This window comes from Acanthopagrus latus, chromosome 6 (assembly GCF_904848185.1).
Source record: "Acanthopagrus latus isolate v.2019 chromosome 6, fAcaLat1.1, whole genome shotgun sequence".
NCBI lineage: Eukaryota > Metazoa > Chordata > Actinopteri > Spariformes > Sparidae > Acanthopagrus > Acanthopagrus latus.
Window position 1 is genome coordinate 24,571,994 of NC_051044.1, and position 21,088 is coordinate 24,593,081.

The 21,088-nt window shown below is 44.9% G+C and overlaps 1 protein-coding gene across 3 annotated transcripts in view; it reads left to right on the forward strand.

Annotated features, from left to right (window-relative positions):
• The window catches only part of LOC119020426 (chemokine-like protein TAFA-1), a 121,176-nt gene that overhangs the window by 48,924 nt on the left and 51,164 nt on the right, over nt 1-21,088 (forward strand). The gene's annotated exons all lie outside the window — the stretch shown is intronic.

A 21,088-nucleotide genomic window follows, 5' to 3' on the forward strand; every position in this document is an offset into this window, starting at 1 on the left:
AGGAACAGCCAGCGCCTCACTTACTAAAAGGATTTTTTTTTTTTTTTCCGTCTGTCTCACTTGTTTGCTTCTTCGCATTTCTATGAAGTGGAAGAGGCTTTTAATGTAGCACATGCTCCTGCTTCAACAGAGAAAGACCTTCGCTTTTTCTGGTTTATCATTGGTTCAACTAATCCAATTGGCCATGGCGAGACAGGAGCAGAAACATGTCTCAGCGTTATCTTACAGTACTTTGAGCTCTGAACTTCAGTGTTTTTTTTTTTATTTATTTTTTTTTTTTCTTTTAGGGATGTGTGGGAGAGTGTGCTTTCATCTGCCACAGTGATAGTATTGGTTTATTAAGAGCCTTGAATAATCCTTGAAATCACTCCCAAACGCCCTGTCCCCCAAAAAATGGGGGGAAGGTAAAAATAAAAGTAGAAGGATTTATTCTTTTTCTTCAAATGGTGATGCTCTCAGCGCACAGTCGGAAAAACCGCCAATGAGCAATACATAGTCGGGGAAATCTCTTTGTTTCTTTCAGGTGGCTGTCAAAGAAGGATTTGCTGTGGCACGGAGGGAAAAAATATCACCTCGCACAGTTTGAATGAATGACTCAGGAAAACGTGGTTTACCACGTAGTGTATAAATATTCAGGCAACGTGCACTCCCCATAGGGATCTATGTGGACTATCAATATGATGGATTAGTCTTCCGACTGGAGAAAAAAAATAATTACTCAGAGCAATAATTACAGCAGCCCCATGCTGAATCGCACAACACTCAGGCGATAGATAAGATTTCATTGTCAAAGTGCTGAGGTGAGAAACATGCAACACGAAGGACGAGTAGAGATCAACAAACTTCGCAGGTCATCTCTGTTTGTCTGCCGCTTGTATTTTTTAAGTACGTGACTGCTTAATAGAGCTAATACGGACTGATTCCTACCTGATGTCACCTAATATGTCTGTTTCCGGTAGTAGTTTAAATTTCATTTATTCACAGTACTGGGCTGCTAGTATTTGTAGCTAAGTTCTAGTAACTATTAAGAAGCTGATTAAGAGGAGATGACTCGACTCTCTCTACTCAAGGGGCTCTGGTTTCCAGCTCCCCTCAAGTACATACAATGTGGAAACTAGCCAATCACAGCACTGCTCAGGGCTACGGGCCATGTTGATTTCAGCCTCTGGTTCCTGCATCTCCCCGCTGAAGCTCCCTACATTAGTGGTGCTGAGCAGTTATAGGTCCACAGAGAACCTGCTATAGTCATCCCACATCACCACGCGGGTCATAAAAACAACAGAACAAAGACACCGTGTCAGGCTCTCATTAACTTTTACAGGGGAGCAATGGAAAGCATCCTGACTGGAAACATCCTAAAGTGGCATGGTTTGTACTCGGCCCCCGAAAGGAAGGCTCTGCAGGAGGTGATGAAAACCACCCAGAACATCACCAGTACCCACCTACAGAGCATCAGTGATAGTTGTGAAGTGAGGGGTCAGAATAGAGCCTCAAGGGTACTAAAAGACAACACCCACCCTAATCACAATCTGTTCTCCCTGCTGCCGCCTGACAAAACATACAGAAGTATCCGCTGCCGTACCACCAGACTACGCAGCAGCTTTTGTCCTCAGGCTGTGAGACTCCTGACTCATCCTCGAGTTTTTCATGTGTCGCATGAAGGGACTGTGACGCACATTGTGTTGTAGAATGACTGTTCAAGTCAGCCTCGAACCTCCATGTTGATGGTTTCCCTGTCTGAGCAAGGCCAAACGTTCCAAGCACAGACCCTCCGTCCGGTAGTAGAGCTGCTTCTTCTGTCTGTGGCGGTCCTTTATTTGGTCAACACTGTCAGCAGGCAGTAATGGATGTCAGATAATTGAGTAAGAATGTGAGTGATTTCTGAGCGCTTGCCACATCATTACAACCTCTTACACCACATTCCTCTGGTGAGCCGATGGCCTGTCGTGCCTATTAACGGTCACCTCGCTTGTGTTACTGTGCGGCACACGAACACACCCCCAGAGATCTGCTGTTGATAATTTCATTAAATCACAGAAGTCAACAGCGCTTGGCAGATCCAGCAGTTTAATAAGCTCTTTAATGGGAGAGAGAGGGATTGGATCACGGCTTTTTCTAGTTGGGGTGATTTGGACGTGTGCCGGAGCGCGCGCACGCTCGCGTATGCGTGCATGCAAGTTCACTGTATGGTAAAGAGAAGTGTGCTGCTGGTGAAGAAACAAGCAGTGCTCCAGTAATTAATTTATCGCTGAGTGACACTTAAGCTGTGGGGCAGAAGCTCGCCCGGCGCCGATAAACAGATAGGAGTTGATTTATGTAGAAGTCCAGGGCGTGCGCGCTTATCTGTGTGTGTCTTCGTCTGCTTGTTTCATTTTGGCTGACATGCGTGCGTACGTGTTTATACATAATGCAGTCGCTACAGTCGCCGCCTCTAGCTGTGTTTTTATTTATATTTTGTGGGGACTCCGGAATCTTCGCAGTTGTTTCATAGTGATGGGATCCATCAAGCCGGTGCGGCGAAAACAACAGAGGAGGAGCAGGGGTCAATTGAGAGCACGGTGCACATCAGAGGAAACAATGGTTGCTGAATTATTGAGTCCTTCCTGTCCCATCAGCCATTTGTCCCAGGCCTAATGGGTTTTTCTTTTTTTTTTCTAAAAGGGAGTGTGAGTGAAGGGAAGGAATTTAAGTATCATGAGGTAAAAACAGAAAAGAAAAAAAAGAGAGGCGCCTCCTGCTTCAGTTTGTAGGGGAAAAAATACAGAATTCAAAAATTCTAAAATGTTCACTCGGTCTTTGGGTTGGGCCCAAAACAGAGTGCTGTAATGAGTCGTGTTATAGGAGCTTCATTACTTTTTGCAGTAACAAGTATTCAAACTTCTTATTTTCTTAATTGAATTACTCATTTACCATCACTGACAGACTGGCTCCTTTTGTTGTTATTATTTTTTTAGTAGCTGGGTTAAATAATTCCTTTTGTTCAGCCGCAGAGATCCTTAGACTCTACTCCTGTTTAGGTGCAAAGCTTGATCAGACCTCATATGTAGATATTTTTGGACATATCACATGATGATGGCTGCCATGATGCTGTTACCCATAATTTTCAGAACCCCAGCAGTCCCGTTGGACGGACACACAAATCCCACTGTCTCTAAATTAAGCTCTTATTTCCAAACCTCAGCGCCTGTACCACCTACCCTTTTTCTCTCAAAATTCCTCCTCCAGTGGGTTAGAGTTTTATCAACATTTCCACCTCATCTAAATTTCTTCTGATATTATTCTGTCAATGGAAATCATTTTAAAAAGTTTTTTGGTGTAAGGCCAGAAAGGATAGCCTTGCATAACCTCTGTATTTTCAGCACCATGGACAGGGTCAGGAGCCACGGAACTAACAACTGAAGGGAGAGCGTGTAGCTTCGGAGCACTGGCCGTTTGTTTTTTGGAATAATGGCCTGTCAGAGAAACGGGCATGGCCCCTGATGGCGGCAGACAGGTGAAGTTACTTCAGATGAAAATCTTTCTCGCTGCTTCTCAGGAGAAAGACAGAAATCTGAGAGGTGTTGAGAAATCTAACCAGTGCCAGTTGACAAACAACACCTCTAACATTTTAAAGCACCTGGTCGAAGGTAGTCTATCTACTCCCACTGAGCGGCTGGACGGTGGCCTGGGTGGCCCTTCCATGCAAAGCATATCTGTGGAAAACACTCGAAGTCATACAAGCCCCTATCACAGGAGTGCATTACTATTTGGTAAAAGTAATTCGTAATTTAGTTTTTTAATGAGTTGACTAGGAGCCGAATAATTACTATTTTACTCTATTACAAGACTGCCTCAAACTAATTTACTTTTTCACTGCATCATTTATTCAGAGTAGCAGCGCCTGGCCTGGTCTGACCTCACACCCCCGTGGTGCATGGGTGACGAGTGTGAGGGTGTTTTCGACACACACTCGCCTACGCACAGATATGTATCGAAAAAACGGGGCATTGACTGACCAGCTGTCCGACTGGTGCTGCCTGCAGCGGTGGAGGAATCTGTCTGCCAGCGTCTTCGATTAATCCACGCTTCCCCGGGCTGCTTAGATTTAGTTCTCATCAGTCGATGGGAAGTGAGCGCACACAAACACACACATCGCTGCACACACACATCACAAATGTGTCCAGTGACACGGACGGACAGTTGGTAGATACACAGTCACATACACACACACACACGCGGCTTTCACACCTTTCCGGAGCATGTGTGCGCTCCTGTGGGTTTTATTGGGTGGGCCGCCATCCAGCCATGAGTTCAGGAATCTGGTCTGTCAGCTGGCAGTCAGGACTCGGCAGGTGTCTCCTCCGCACAAAGGCGAAGTCAAGGGCCAATAAACAACCACAGCAGGGGAACTCAGGGCCAAATCAATAGCGAAACCGTGTATCCTCCCCTGCGCTGGCGGTTAGATCTTCCTCACCGCATAATAACTCGCCCGCTCCTCGCTCACGGCGGTGCATCCACACGCACCTCCGCCTCAGCGACGTGGGAGTGACACGCCTTGGGCTGCGAATGTCTTCTCTGGACACGCCGCCGTCAGTCGGAATGCTCGCCCAAAACTACAGCTGTTGTCCCCCAGTGTCTGTTTTGGCGCGATTGCTGTCAGGTCATTCAAATCAACACATGGAGAAAAGCAGCCCTTTTTTTACCCACAGTATTGGCTGTTTATCTCATTCGCTGAACCAGTAATAGTTTATCTGGTATCTTGCGATTCTCTCGAATAGAAAGCAAGTGTTTTTGTCTTGTGGGCTGAACTCGCCAACTCGCAAAATCTGCAATTCTTCCTTGACTGAAAATGAGTGGAATGGATGCATCCAAATGTGCTGTGGAGTCGCTCGGCTGGACGGAGTTCGACTGAGCTCTGAGTGACTCACAGTGAACTCAGATGCACTCAGGCATGTGGTTACCATGCTGATGCGAAAACAACACTTCAAGCTCTCCGCGCGTTAACGCGGAGTTCATGTGGAATTTCAAGTCTGGCTGGACTCAATAACTCTAGCACCTTTGAGGACACGCAATCAGATGAATCATAGAGGAACAATGGTTTTAAATAAGGCATGGGGTTTGTTTTATAACCATTCAAGTCAGCAATTAGAGGGATTTTTTTTCTGCACAGTACATTTGGAAATATAAAATCAGGGTGAAAAATGTGAATCCGACATACTGATTTTTCCTCCATTTTCAGTGGTTTATTTTTCGCAAAAAACCTCACAGACTGATTTTGTTTCACGGCCTATAAACATTACATGAATTCATTAAACCTGTTCTTAACTTAATAGCCAGGATAGAACAGCACTTTTGCCTCTTCCTCAGGTCGTTCTGGCACCCTGGGAAAATAATTTTACTGCCGTTTTATTAAGGTTATTATCTACCTCCTCCACAGCTTTTAAATCTCACACATTAGGTGTATTTTTTTTTTTTTTTTCTGCGGCTGAAAATGTACTTTCCTCCCCGTTTTCGTTATTTACTCTCAGGGGGCACACGCACTCACATATCGGTAGTATAAGTATGCACACGTACACCCTCAGATTTCAAAGATGCACGTTGTCAGCAGCATTAGGCAGAAGATGAGGAACCAAGTATAGGGCTCCCCTATACATTCCAGTATAAAGCTACAGCTCCGCAGAGCCTCATTGCCGCTGATTCATGTTTCCTCAGCGTAAACAGTCAGATGTTTTGGCCTATAGCACCACCAGTTAAGACAGTTAGGCCCAGCACAGTAACTCTGTATTTAATCACAGAATTACTGAATACTACAATGGGGTATGTTGTTCTGTCATTAACATCTTCACAACATGTACACTGCTGTTCAGAGGTGTAGGATCTCTTGCCACAAAGGTTTGATTCAGTGGCTGAAAGGAATACAGGCCGTTCATGCTTTTAGGTCGCAGAAACTCCTCTTTAAAATAAAAAGGGGGGGGTTATTTTGTTTGAAGGTTTGCAAAAAAGTAATGGTTTGTAAATGGAGAACAAGTTCCACTTCCTGTTTCAGTGTCAGGAGAACAATAATGCCTATAACCATTATAGGAGTGGAGGGGTTGGTCCGGGGTCAGCACTGATAGTAATGATCAGTTGACAAATCACAGTTTCACAAACCTCTTAAAGCTGAGCACTAATTAGACTGCAGAGGGCCCAAGGAAAAATGTGCCCACAAAACCTAATTGCACCATTGTGATTCAATCACGATTGCAAGCAAATTCAAAATCAAAAGGTAGTTGGAGGGACAAAAGGTTACAAGAGGATGTGGGGGTATCGGCTGAGTAGGAGTTTCGATCACTGTTTTCTCCTTTTTAGGGCAAATCTAAAAAGTTACCAATATATTTTGTGTCTGGATTAGTCACTCATATGGACAGGACTAAGGAGGAAAATGTCAAGATAACAGGTGATTCCAAACATCCTGACAGTTGTGAAGCTGCAGCAGTGGTGTGTGTCACCTGATCTCACGGTAGCTTTCATGGATTCATGTAGATTTTTCAGTTATCTGTATTATGCTTGAGAATGTATTTTTCTGATGGCTTTTTACTTTTATTCCTTACATAACAAAATTATCAGTTTTTTGTACTCCTAACATTTTTTAAAACGGACTTGTTACTTTTAGCACTAGATTTGGATGACCCGTTAGTTAACACACTACAGCTTGAAAAGGACAGGGCCCTTATAGCACTGAAGATTACAATGGATCTACTGCGCCTCGTTCTACAACAAGCCGATTGAAAAGCGCTCAGATGGTGAGTAATGTCTCCGCCAAGACTGACCAGATTCAAACATCTCAAACGCAGTTCTGTCATTCAGGCCCCTTTCTATCACACATGTAGTATTTACAGTATCAACTCTGTCTGCAGTGCAACACCAAAAAAATAATAATTTGTGTAGATGGGTTTTTTTTCTGCCAAATGGGGTATTAATATAAGCTGCTGTAGCTGCCCAGAGTTATTAATCTGTCATAAATCTGTTTAAAAAACTGGCACCGTTAATTCAAACTGCTGGAAAAACAGACCGGTTTGTCCTGATTGCTGACCCGTGACATGGACGAACCTATCTTTAGACATAGAGTATAGCCAGTGGTCGTGGTCGGTCAGTTAAACCACACAGAGGGCTACAACATCTCTACACATTTTGGATGAAGCCCTTCACATTTATCAAAAGCTGCGCACCCTTCAACACATCTGCTTTTTACTATCATTTCTATTTTAAATGTACATGAATTAAAGGTTTAGCACAGTAAGAGCCAGTAAGTTTCCACCCTTATGATTAAAACTGCTTGTGAGTAATGTCAAGTGCCTAGCACCAGAAAACGCTTTAGTCCCCGAATCTATTATGTATTATTATGCTATGCGGAATATATATTTTATATTTCATATACAGTATTTATGGGTGAGAAAATGCTTTGTGGATATGAGCCAAGAACCTCGAAGATGGCTCTTCCTACAGCAGAGTGTTGGGGGGGGGGTGACCAGGGGATCACTGTGTTGGGTCTGTTTAACACATCATTTCACTGAGAAATTGTGTTTTCTTTTTCAACGTATCTCAGCAGCCATTAAGGAGGATTTGCCAGCGCTGGCTCCAAGTTTGGGTACGGCAGCATTACAGCCACACAGCTAACTGCCGTTATCACGACTCGGGATCCACCAGAGCCCGAACAATTACAAGGGCCCATGTTCTTGTGAATATGTGTCACATTAAATTTGCTCTGACAGGAAGGAAGGAGGGAAGTGAGGACAGAAATGCTGTAGGGATTAATGTTGAGCTCGGAAGCCCATTTCTTCAAGGCATTAGCTGCCTGCTGAAGCGCTCAGGGCCTGACAGGGAACTATGACACAGCGCGTTGAGCCATTTGGGAGTGTTACAGCTGAACACACACACGTTTTCCTGGCCCTGAAGTGTGTGTGTGTGTGTGTGTGTGTGTGTGTGTGTGTATGTGCACGTTAGTGTAAGCTGCCGCGCAGATCACGCGCACCGGCCTCGTACCTCAGAGAGAACAGGTGTCTCAGGAGCACTTGGAGGGCCGCTGCGCGTCGACACACAAGACAGCGGCACAGGACGCACTTTCAAAAGTTGTATTTTCAATTTAAAAAAAAACAAAACAAAACAAATTAATTATCACAACAGAGCATGAAATTTTTATAAATGGGAGAAGACACACTGTCAACAGGACCTCGGGCCAGCAAACATAGAGGAAAACTAGAGGCTGATAAATGATGCACAAATGCAGATATCTACCCACACCCGTCTGAGTTGTATGTAAATAAGTTTGGCCCGCAGGTTCGGTCTATTTGAAGGGACGGCGAGGATTGGTGTTTTAACGGCGTGACCTTTGAGTGAGTTGAATACATGTAGACAGCAGCGTGGAGCCTGATGAATAGCTCGGGTCTTCTCCCAGCTGGGAGAGCAGATGCTGAGAGGGGAAACGGAACATGTTTTTCTATCCTCCTGCACTCTCTTTTTTTTTCCCTCTCCTTGCTCCTTATCTTATACAGTGTTTCGAGATGGGTTGGTTGAAAGGGGAGGAGTGTGGGGGTTTCGCGCTCAGGAGATGACACACTATTAACTCTCCTGGCGTTAATCTTAATGCCTGATGCTAGAGGACTATACACAATCCATTTTAATGCAATTAGCTCTTGCCAGGAAGGATGAGTTATTCAATGGGGGCATAATTGCATCCTCAAGTTTTTACACTGGTTCATTCCAGGGATGTAATTACTTTCATACATGGTTTAACACATGGCGCCACTGACGCAGACACTATGTACACACACACACACCGAGGCATTCATGCAGACACGCAGTCGTATGAAATTAAGCTGACACGCAATATATCACACAATTTTACCTGATTATTCAAAGTAGAGAAGTAGAATTGGCCAGCATCAGGTTTCATCAGCGCTGGCATTCAGACTGAACTCCCGAGGAGCGGACCCGGACGCGCAGCGTGCCGAGATTGATGGGTTGGCTTTGGATGCGTCACCCTGAGGGGGGCCACTGTGTCTTCCTGCTGTCCCACAAAGCCGTCGCGCTGCTTTGTATTAAAATCAGTATGACAAAAGCTCCAAACATTACCATTTCATATTTCAGAGGAAGATAAAGCAGGATGCACTAAACACACGCTGGCATTTTTCTTTCTCGGTGTGTTTACAGTTCTCCTTCCTTCCTTCCTTCCTTCCTCTCTCTCTCTCTCTCTCGCTCTCTCTATCTTTCTTGCCTTCATCACTCTCCTTGGCTTTAAAAGTCAGCTTCGTCTTAAGTATCTCCAAAGGAGTTGGCAACACCGTCATCAACACAATCCCCCTAAATCACCCAACGCCTGTTCTGTAAATTTCTCTTCTTTTTTTTTTTCCATTTCAAACTTTGTTATTGTAAATTGATTAGGTTTTTGAAAAATGAAACGGTTTCAAATTAAACTGTAGCGAGATTAGTTCACTTTTGAAGTTGCTTTCTCAGAGTTGATTTCGCTCTCCCTTAAGGATAATAGACTTTGAAAAAAACGAGGACATTGCGAGATGATGACATCAAGTTGAGAGCTATTGCGCGGATACAGAGCACAAAGAGTGCTTTCTCAAAACTTGATAAATTCGCTTGCTCCTCTCAGTGAATAGCTTAAACACCGAGTCCCCGTTGGCTCTGCCTCTTATTGTCGTATATTACACAGAAGGCAAAGATGGAAGGCTCACAGCATTGTCCCTGCGAGGCCACTGCTTAGCCAGTGATGTCTGTGTAAATAAAGGTTCTGTGTAATGGGGGAGCAGACGAGACGTATGCCCAATGAGCTGCCGCGAGGGAGATTGTTCCTCTGCTTTAAGTCTATAAATAATGGAGATGAAAGGGAACTAGGCCTTGAAATGCTGTTGAGTGGCTGTGGGCAGCCCACGGGCCTCTGTCAGAGCCAGGGGGGGAAGCGGGCCCTGGGTCCACCCACAACTTCAGTCCCAAGCCTGCAGTTAAATTTGGCAAGACAGCAATGTTCAGGCATTTACAATGAGGGGGTTGATCAATTGTTATGCAACTGTTTCACGTCTTGTCCTACAAGTCTATTCTGGAAAGAGACCAGAGGAACTTTCTTTTTAAAGCTTGTAGCATTTTGTTTTGGCATCCAGGAGCCTGAAATGCTCACAATTATGCATGATGTAATTAAATCTTGATTATACTAGCACTTGAATAAGCACACGGTCTTGAACTTACTCAGACAGCCGTGAACAGTCACTTCAAAAGGATGTTTGCGCTCACACCCCAACTCAGCGGCTTCGGAAGGTCAGGCCCTCGGTGCTCCTGTGATCATCCCCTTGAGGTGGCTGACCCCCCCACACAGCCGCAGCTTTACTCAGCGGCAGCAGCATTAGCAGCACGTCCACATGCACTGACCCCTCCTCCGTGTAGCAAATCGCTGACAAGCCACTTTTTTTTTTCCGGCGACCTCAACATATTTCCCGGTGTTGCTTGAGACCCCCTCAGAGGGCTTTGGCGAATTCTCCCCCAACCCCTGCAGCACACATGACCTTGACTGCAGGAACTGGAAGCTCTCCGGTGTTCAGGCACATGTCAGAAGTGTCATGGCAGGACTGCGGGCAGAGGTCACCGATGATGGGGCGGATGCACACCGAAACCCCTGGGCCTGTGAGGTACGGTATGACTGACACCTGCACACCTTTGACCTTCAGGTCGCTGGATTCTGCCGGCCCACACGCAGACGTGCCCTCTCCTGCACGCATTTCACCAGGTTGAGGTATTACATCTTGGCACCGTGGCAGCAACCTACAGTGGACGCACACAGCTCAGCCTCAGCAATCTGACACCGCCTCATTGCCTTAATCCCTCAGCAAGCCATTATACTGTCTTACTTACTGACCTGTTCTTAGAGCCATTGTTGCCTTTTCTCTTCTCCAGCAACCGCCTGGATTATTTAGATATGTTTTACCTCTAAGCCGAACGGATGCCGAGTGAGTGCACATGCAGCAAGTGCGCGCGAATATGCATGTGTGTGTGTGAACGTCTCCACTGTCTATTATTTCTCCGGCTGCCGTTGCATCTCGTGCTGGAAATTGGCACGGAAGCCCAACATGAGGAGGAAAATTTACATGGCTGCTGGTGTGATTCTACATAATAACCCTCACCGTAACCCACTTCACTGGGGAGAACTGACGCGGAGAGCTAGCGCGTCTATTATCGAGCTCTCGCCATGCTCAGGCACGTCTCGTGATGCAGACATCCCGCCAACTCATTTATAAATGATCTGAGAGTATGATACAGCCCTGGGAAGAAAAAAAAATAGAAAAACGTGTAGCTGTCCAAGTGAATTTCACTGACATGGTGCTTTATATAGAGCAGACTGGACTTCAGAGTGGAGAGAGCGAGAGAGTGAATTCCGTTTGGTGTCAAACTCCACTGTTGTACCTCCAGGCTACAGTTGTGGACACACAAGGTCCCAGTGTGACAACCATTTCATTGACTTAGTACTGCAGTATTTACCATTCTCTTCCTGCACACAGCAGAAAACGCACCTTTTTCCAGTCTCCCTCGCCAGGCCTGCAACATATGGAGCCTTTCTAAAGACGACAAAAGAGCACTGTTGAGAGTTAACTCTCCATCTCCCCATGAATCTTTCATTCTGTGTTCATTTACAGCGGCACATGTCTGCATAGAGATAACGCTGTTAGCACCAGACATCTCTAGAGGAACTATCTGGAAGTGGAACGCTCTACTTTTGTTTTCTTCTACATGTCCCAGGGAGCCACGTTGGGAATGTGACAGTAGCATCGCTTGTAAAACTGCTAAACCACAACTCCAGCTTTGGCAGCTATATTAATAAACAAGCTGATACACACATTAGCAGATCGACGGTACCAGAATAGAACAGACTGACAAAACAATGAGCATGGCGGTGGAAACAAGGCACGCTCCCAGACTCTGATGAGAATATCTTTCACAGAGCACAGGAGAATATAGAACCAAATACTTTTTCATCATCGTCATCGTTGTTAAAATGAACTCCTCAGATCCATGCCCAGCTGACCGGCTCATTATTAGGACTATCCATCTCACCAGCTCATCCAGCTCTTAATTCTTTTACAACTACACTTCAGGTACCACTTCTGAGCTCCACATGAAAACCTCCATCCGCTCTCTTAAGATAATCCCTGGTGAACTCTTTCAATGTGCCAATGACACAATTAGTCGCAGCATCCTCTCAATTAAGAGCCAACTGATAACTGGTCCCTTTCCTGTATCCTCCAAGCTCACCTGCAGTTTTCCAGCCCCTCATCAAACACGGATGAGCAGCGTCCCTGATGAAAACATAGAAACCGCAACCAGCCGATATTATCTGTTGTCTGGACCACAGTGACAGGAGAGGAGACCTGATGTTTAGGCCTTCCGCTTCTATTTGCCATTGATCAGCAGCTGTTGCCGGCATGCCGGCATGCTGTCCTGCGCCACCTACAGCAGGCCGAGATACAGCTGCTGCCAGTGTCACTCCACCCCATGCTGCGTTCACATGCTCCTCAGATGATCCCATTTCCCGAGGGTGGAAAGTCGCGTTCCTCCGGCATGCGTCATGTCAGAAGGTGTCAGCAACAAAATAGGTTGTTTTGCATTCTATTGCTCATTTAAACAACACAATGAGAGATGTCTCCAGTTGTTGAGCGACAATGCAATGCAAAGGTAAAAAAAAATACAATGACAACATGTACCGTCGAGACAGTGTTTACTTTCGGCGACCATGAAAAACGTTTTGCGAGAGTTCCAACGGCGCACCCACGACTGTCATCTTTGGAGAGCATTTTTTCTTGGTGTTGTCCGGCCGTGCTTGTCCAAGAATAAGACTTGATTCTAATTCTCTTAGTGGATGACGTTTAAAAGCACTCTTTATTCTCTGTCAGTGGGTGCTTCTCGGTGCAACTTCATCAGAACCCACTGTAGCTGCCCCTGTCTTCTCAGCCTACATTGGCTTGTTGTACCATACCGGTTCTATTGTTACAGCAGCTACAAGAATCATCTTTTTGTGTTGATTCCGGCAGCCCCTGTGGACAAAAACGCTATGAGCAACACCCCCTGGTGTCCTAAGGATTTTTATCCAGCTAGCGTGTGCATTGTCTGTGAAGGTGAATGAAAGCTCAAAAAATGTGTTTTATTTTCCTTTCTTTTTTAAAAAAAAAAAAAGAAAAGGAAACTGTATTCTAAGTAACAATGTGAGGGTAAGGTATAATGTGGCTATTTCATTCCAAACTATGATGTTTTCCAAGTTGTTTTGGTGGCCAAACGTGTCAGTACATACAAAAAAAAAGTTTTCTGTCAGTGAGCAGTGATGTTGTCCTGCTGACAAGGGCATCATTCATGGCCAAGTGAGGTTATCTCTAGCTTAGTTTGGAGGACTTGCAGTGTGTCTATCAGAGAAGAGCAACTCTACCATGATAGTAACTACTTGAAATTATCCAGATAAGAATGTACTTGGCGTGCCTGTCATCAGGGAGGAGCGGACGCATCATTGAGCCATTTACAATTAAGGTCGTTCTAAATTTGCCCACTCTACGTTTCAATCAAGCTGTCCTCTGTACATTTTTTGACTAGGCGATGTACCCCAGGGTGAAGCCAGTCGCATTAACCTTGCTCATCCTCCTGGAGCATCTGCCGCAGGGTACCCTCCGTCAAGGCTGCGCCTCCACCAGAGGTGTGATAGGCCCTCTGTCACACCTCGGCCTCACAACCTGGTGCTTAAGATGGATGGGTGTAAACCCCCGTGCCCAGGTGAACTACAGCGGGCCCTCTCTGCCATGGTGCTGCTAGCTGCCAGCCCAGCAGCTGACCTGGCTGGAGCTGACAGCTAACTGGCCCAGACACAAAGCTGGATTAGGCAGCGGGAGAGCTGCCGGAACCCTAGTGGTAGACCACAAGCTTTATGACAATTGCTCATTAGGTCTGACTAAAATCAAGCCCACTTACAACATCCACAGGCTGGCATAGTTAGAGTTTGTGTAAACAGTTACTTAAAATACCCAAGGTGACTCCAAGGTGGTTCCCCACTGCGTGCTGTCGTCTGAGCGGAGATGCTGGATAATGAGCTGGCGTGGTTGATCAGAGGCTGTCATGGGACATCAGCTGGAGGCTGGCCAGTAATTCTCAGCAGTCAGCATGGGACCACCATCACGGGGCAGCCGGGCTCGGCCACAAGCTGCAGGGATGCCCTGCGCCACACTGCTCATCACATCAGACCTCCAGACCAAGAGGATTGTTTTTTTTGGGTTTGTGGTCAAAGCAGTCTGTTTTTTTGCTGCACGTTCAGATGAGTCATGCTGCATGCTGCAACACAGATATTATGTTTTCCATTTTGTTGAATAACTTTATGATGTGGTAATTGCGTGGAGCCACAGATAATAACAGCTGTGGCGACTGTTGTAGGAGAAACCCATTTTTCTTTGTTTTTTGTGTTCCCTCTCTGCTGCCTTTCTTTTTGCGCCATTTAGTTTTTCCCTGTTGTTTTCACACTTTTCTTGTGTGTGCGTGTCTCTCGGGAGTCTGTGTTCATGGGCACAGTAAGATTGCCTCTAAACGGGCCGCTGGTCTCTCTTGGTAGGAGATAGAGTAGCCATTATGCAGGCGTTGGCCTCTTCCCAGCTTCCCTGGTCACCCATCCCCAGCTGAGTGACAATGAGGTTGGGCAGCAGAGGAGGCTCAGGGAGGCGAATATGACAGGGAGAGGGCGGCTGTGAATATGGATGGAGGTGCTGCTGGGGAGGTGGAGGTGTTGTTAGGTAGGAGAGGAAGAGGAGGAGGAGGAGGTGAACCACAGATGCCTGGATCCAGGGACCATTGCTCGCCTGTCAGCGAGGTGGCAGAGCGGACAGCCTGCCTCTGTGCTGAGCTCTCCCCGCTCAAGAGCCCGGTAACGCCTAAACACCGTGGAACATCCAAAAACGTTACTGCTCAGTGACTGCTCAGCACTGGACTACACATCTGAGGCGCGACTTGGCCCCGAGGCTCAGCAGAGTGAAGTGTAACTAATACAGGAGAAAATAAATAAACGTAGCAGCCACCAATTCCAAAACTCGAGACGCTGTTAATAAAATGGCAGCTCCTGTGAGGATCTTGTAATGAAAACTGCAGTTTAACAAACATTCCTTGCCTTCAATATTTAGTCAAAATATTTTTTCTCATTGAAATCACCCAACTATGGGTAACACTTTCTGCTGCAACTCACCAGAAAGGCAAACCATGCTAATGATTCATCTCCCTTTTTGAGAAGTGACGATAGTTTGCTATAGTCGTACTGTGAGAGAGGTTAATTGCTGATTATGAGGGTTTTAACAACTAACACTTCATGTCTCACTGCCCCTGCTTTTAGAAAAGTACAGATGTTTTGTTTTGTTTTTTGTTTTCTCCCTGATGCCACGGTGGCCCATAGCCGAAAATGACAAATTAAGAAAACATCTTCATCAGTTTGACAACATATGCACACAATTTAGGGAACATTCTGCAAATACACTCAACACAGCCAAATATACGAACACGCTGCAACCAAAAACCCACAAATCCTGAAAATGCATGCAACAGAAAACACGGCATATCCAGTCCCCGCAACGAAGTGCTCCAGGCCTGCAGGGGGAGTGTAGCACTCTCCACCAACTGCAACATGTTGTGCGACTGATGGTAAGGTTTAGTAGTCAGAGACGCCAGATGCATTTATATTATAAAACAAGGGCGTTGTCCTGTCGTCTGCCCGCCTGGGAACAAAAAGAAAACGTGCATAGGCTGAACTTGACTACAACTGTCAATGCTGACTAAACGGAGCACATCTCCTCATGCTGCTATCATACTTCTCATTGTACTCCCCGGTGTCCTCTTTCTTACAAATAAATTACGTGGTATCGGGTTGGTACTCTAGGCAGCCTCTGAGGCATTCCCGAGAATGGTACTGGTATCAGCACAACCCGACTGGCTTTGATTGCAGTCTTTTTGGACGTCGCAAGAAAATGTTTGTGACTATTAAACGAGCTTAGTTATGTTTTGTGTTGAGCAAATGAGGATATATCTGGGATCTGTGGTTGATATGAGCTCCCAATTATTGCCACCCAATGGGGTTCAGGAAGTAGTCCTTCTTTTGAGGGAAACACAGTGTGCGGGCTCAGTTCACAGGAAGCTGATACTGTACACTGTATGTGTCTGAGAGTGCATCCATGGGTTCACTGAAGGGTTTCTTTGCTGCTTTTTTTCTGTATGACGCTTTTCTTCATATAGGTTAATTGAATCTGTTGACCCCAGCAATACTTCTTTTTTTTTCCATTCAGAGAAAAACAGATTAGTCTCACTTCCAGCAAAGAGCAAAACCCATCAAACTCGTAGAAAAACATCAACATTTTCTAGCCATAATATTCTGGCTTTTTACAGCGCATCGTCTGGAAAACGAGGTCTCATTTTTTATGTATCACATAGCAGGGTGTTGTACTTTTTTTGTCATTTTCTTTTACTTCAGGCACAAATGCACCAAAGCAACTGTGTAGCAGCCACGGCTAACTGTGGGCGCAGCAGGTAGAACCATTTCTATGGGAACACTGGGTTTCGCCTGAGTTATGCTCCACTCATCCCTACCCATCGATCAGCACCTCTGTGTGACGGCAGGAAATCACATCATATTACTAGCCCTTCGCTAATGTCGTTAGCGAATATTGTTCTGAGGCGAAGTGTGGACTTGCTCAATGTGATTAGGGCCTATGATGAATTTGCCCTGTTGTTTGGAGACCGTTAACTGACTAGAATGATTGACCTGAACCAAGAGCCTTCAGAGCATTTATTGATGTTCCCCGAGTGTTATTCCTTTAATGACTGACTCTGATCATTGCCAGCGTTATGGCTTGGGGGAAGCCAAGTTGAGTTAGCAAAGTTAGACTAAATGGAGTTTTGGAGGTTCATGGGCACGAAGCACGGTTACTGTGCACACGTGGTTTGGCAGTGTTTACCACAGCTGGACTGCTGTTTTTAGTGAGTGTGTACTGTAAGGGCTTTCAGATAGATAGAGGAGAGACAAATGCCTGAAGGGCCCTGTGTGTTAGGTCTCTACTGGTGCCTGGCAGTTTTAGCTAAGACAAAGTGGTCATACAGTATGTGTCCTCTAAAGAAAGGGGAGAAGTGAGACAGTTGAGAATTACTTAGAGTAAGGCTGCAGCTCACATTTATTTTTTAACATTGGATTATGTGTCTGATAAATCAATTGTTTTTTTGCTCTATAAAATGTCTGGAAATGGTTTTCTGTGTTTCTGAAAGCTGAGGACGACGTCCTCAAATGTCTTGTTTTGTCAACATCCCGAAGACTTTTGTCCTTTCCTTCTGTGTTTTATATATGTTCTTCTGCATGTAAAAAGTCTTGAAAGTTAAAACCAAAAGAAGCTCCACTTTCCTACAGAAATCATTGACCCTGAAACGCATCATCAGTCGTACCACCTTCAATTCTGTGACTTTGTGACATCACACTACACATTTGAATGATGCATTCCTTGCGGCTAGTTTGCCATATAAAAAAATAATTTAGCAAAGCTGCTCTGTTGTTAGCAGTGCCGGGTCAGGCATGTGCAAGCTGACCAATCAGAGCGCACTGGGTAATTGGGAGGGGGGAAGCTTTTTTTTTTTGCTCTCAGGTGCCCTTTTCTCTTTCTAAATGATATCTGCCAGTAAACAGTGTTGTTCTGTGTGTGTGTGTGTGTGTGTGTGTGTGTACGTATGTATGTGTGTATACACTCTATGAATAGCCTCTGCCCTGTGTAGGTTGGAGTGTAGTCTGTCAATCAGTGGGTTATCTGTGCACTCAAGCATTCCCAAGAGTCAGACCCTCACCTGTTAAATTGACTCCCCCAGGCCATTTTAGCTGAGTGCTGGGGAAACACGAAGCAACATACAGCAGATTCGCAACAACACCTCCACATAGAAAATGGGTAACAACCGTATTCCGTCTGCTCACCTGCTCAGCCGAGTACAGTCTGCCCAGCTGCGGGTGGTTCAACAACAGGGTGCATGGTTAAATGAACACAGGTTTTAGTCAGGAAAACTGCACTCAACACCATTCACTCATCTTAGTGTCGCAGCAGCTGAACAGATTGCTTTGGTTTCTTGCTGTTTGCGGGACAAGTCTGGCCGGGGACATCTGTCGCGTGTCATTCTCCATCCCCGTCTCCCCTCATTTCCTGTTATTTCTCTTCTGTCATCTCCCTCATGAAGGCGCAAAATGCCCACTTGCATTTTCAGCCCATTGAACATTTATGGTCCCTGGCGCTGGTTTTGTTGCATTTTTAGACGGACGCAGGAAATCGCTTGGTTCTATTGATGTGTCTTCAGAGCCAGATAAGAGCTCAGTTCATTCCATCGTGCACATTTCCAAAGCACAGGCCGCCTCGGCCTCGATAAGATGTGTTATACTGCAGTTTCAGTCCGGCTCACACTGAGTCGAAATCCATCTTATAAAAAACGTGGGTGACTTTGGTTATCATCTCGGATGTGTTCCTTATGTTTGCAGTAATGAAGTCTGATGAGTTGTGTGTTTCTTTTGTCAGTGTTTCTACCAACAGTGACAAATGGTTGCTTGAGTCGTTACCTACATCGACATGACAGTTTGATGTTGCTCCTTCAATACTCATGGTTTCTATCGTAGATCACGCTTGTCTCTCATACCCGCTTTCTTTCAATACGAATGCCTTGCATGTTAGTAGGAGATACGAAGGGGAGGAGGAAATATGAGGGTGTTGGGGGGGGGTGGACCTATTGTCATTCACAATAGAGGACAATATTTTGGCAATTATCAGTTGTGTTGCAAGTTGCTGTTTAAAAGCGGAACACCCTGGTCCCTTTGTACCTAGGCAACAAGGCAAAAAAGCTGCACTATTCTGAAACATGGCACCGAGCATCAGAAAAATGAACGTGCCATGCTTTTGTTCCATCCGTATAAAGCCAAATCCTTTTGAGGCCATCTTCATTTTCTTTCATCTGCAGCCCTGCAAAAAAGAACCATAACCCTGCTCATTAGAGTCATGAAAGCTTATGCTTAATAATGTCCCGTCATTATCTCACAGGAAGGTTCACTGCGTATATAGCCCTTGATATTTTTCGGATTACTCCAAGGTAAATACATGTAATGGAAAAAGAGGGTTAATAATGTTTTTTTGATTACATGATAGTTCACGTTTATATCACTAGCAGTAGAAAAAAAATTAAATATAAATGATTCAGTACAGATTATATACACATGAAAAAACTGTAATGTTTAGTATTATTTAAAGGAGACCTATTATGTTTTTTCCTTTTTTCGGTTCCTTTTGTGTTTTATAGTGGATCATTATAGGTCTTGAAAGTTAAAAAGGTCAAAGTCGGCACCAACAGAAGCTCCTCTCTCACAGAAAACACTGCTCCTGAAACACTTTCTCAGTTGTCCCGCCTTTAAATTTTGTGACTTTATGATATCAAACTATGTCACCATGTCATACATTTGCATAATTTATGCACAGGGGAAAATATGGCGCCAAGGAATTGCTCTGTTGCTGTTAGTGGTAAGCTGGCTCAGGCATGTGTGAGCTGACCAACCAGAGCAAACTGGGTATTCGGGGGCGGGGGTTCTTAGAGAGACAGGAGCTCAAAACGGACGGAGTGGGAATAAGGTGCAGAAGCACTGGACAGCATGAGAAAACTGATGTGTTTTTTGAGTGCTTAAGCATGAACACCTATTCTCATAGTAACTCAAAATAAAATTATGAACAAGGAAAAATAAGCATAATATGTCGCCTTTAAAATATACAAAATCTCCCTGGACTGTCATTCATATTTTTTTTTTTAACTCAAATTCCATCATCACTGTGAGGGTGGATGAACAGCTCTCATGTATCAAGCTCTTGCAGCCCATATACTTGCAAATTGCTCACACAGCCAACTCCTTTGTGTGAGAACACTGCCCACATGCCTATCAGAGTGTGTCTTGCCCATTAGTTGCCCATAAGCCTACCTATCCTGCGCATGTGGTCATGGTGACCTAAAATCCTCCCTCCATCCCTTCACCCACGCACACATACATGCACAGAGCCTGTCCACGACTGCCGCGCAGCATCCCAGATGTGTCGCTGCCCACCAGCAGGGGAGAGAAGGCTGATCGTGCTGCATGTTGATTTGAGAACAGTCATGCACCCGACTGCCCACACTCTGAAGAAAGTGGGCAGTTGGGCGCTGGTATACAGGTATACACAGGTATACACATTGTTGCTGTACAATAGGGAGAGAAAACAATCACTGTACATGCATGTTTCACTCTTTTTATATATATATATCATAACATAATTTAGTATTATGTACAAAATATGTCGCATCAGACTGGTGAATAAGCTTGAACATATGCTGCATGATGAACTGTGGTGGCCTTTACAGTAAGACTCAGTGAGAGAACTGAATACAAGTACAAAAAAAACATTTGTTTTGGTTATTTTTCAATCTGTTTTGCGCTGCTTCATCTTTGTTTCTTGGAAGAATGACTGGTTGGGGCAGCTGTCCAGATAACCTTTGTCTCCTTAGCAACCAAGGCCAAGAGATAAATACTCTCTCTTCTCGGACAGACAGACGGTCTCCTGTTAGATTGTGTTACATGTGGGCAAAAGATCACACGTTGTTTCCAGTACCTAATAGAACCCTTACATATGTATAGATGAGTGAAGTGTACCATATTTTTACACTTTGTAAGCCTTGTAGGTTTGTTAAGAGTTAAATACGCCCATGAATTGTCCCTAAAGAATTGGTCTGGCACTACTGATTCTTGTCCCTTGTGTATCCTTGATCAAGGAAAATAGGCGAGACATGTTTTAATGTAATACATCCAAGTCTCACACACCTTCCTCAGTAACGAGCTGACCAGTTCTCAAGAATTCCTTCACAACTCCTATTCTCAGTATTTAAATGTGCATTAGGGAACACTGTCCAACTCGAGACATAGAACGCTGTTGCGAAAATCATTGAGTATGACATTTGTTTTATATTCATGAATCTCTTACACAAGTGGTGAATGTATGTGTGCTTAATGATGTTATTTGATTACAGCGTATCACAGATG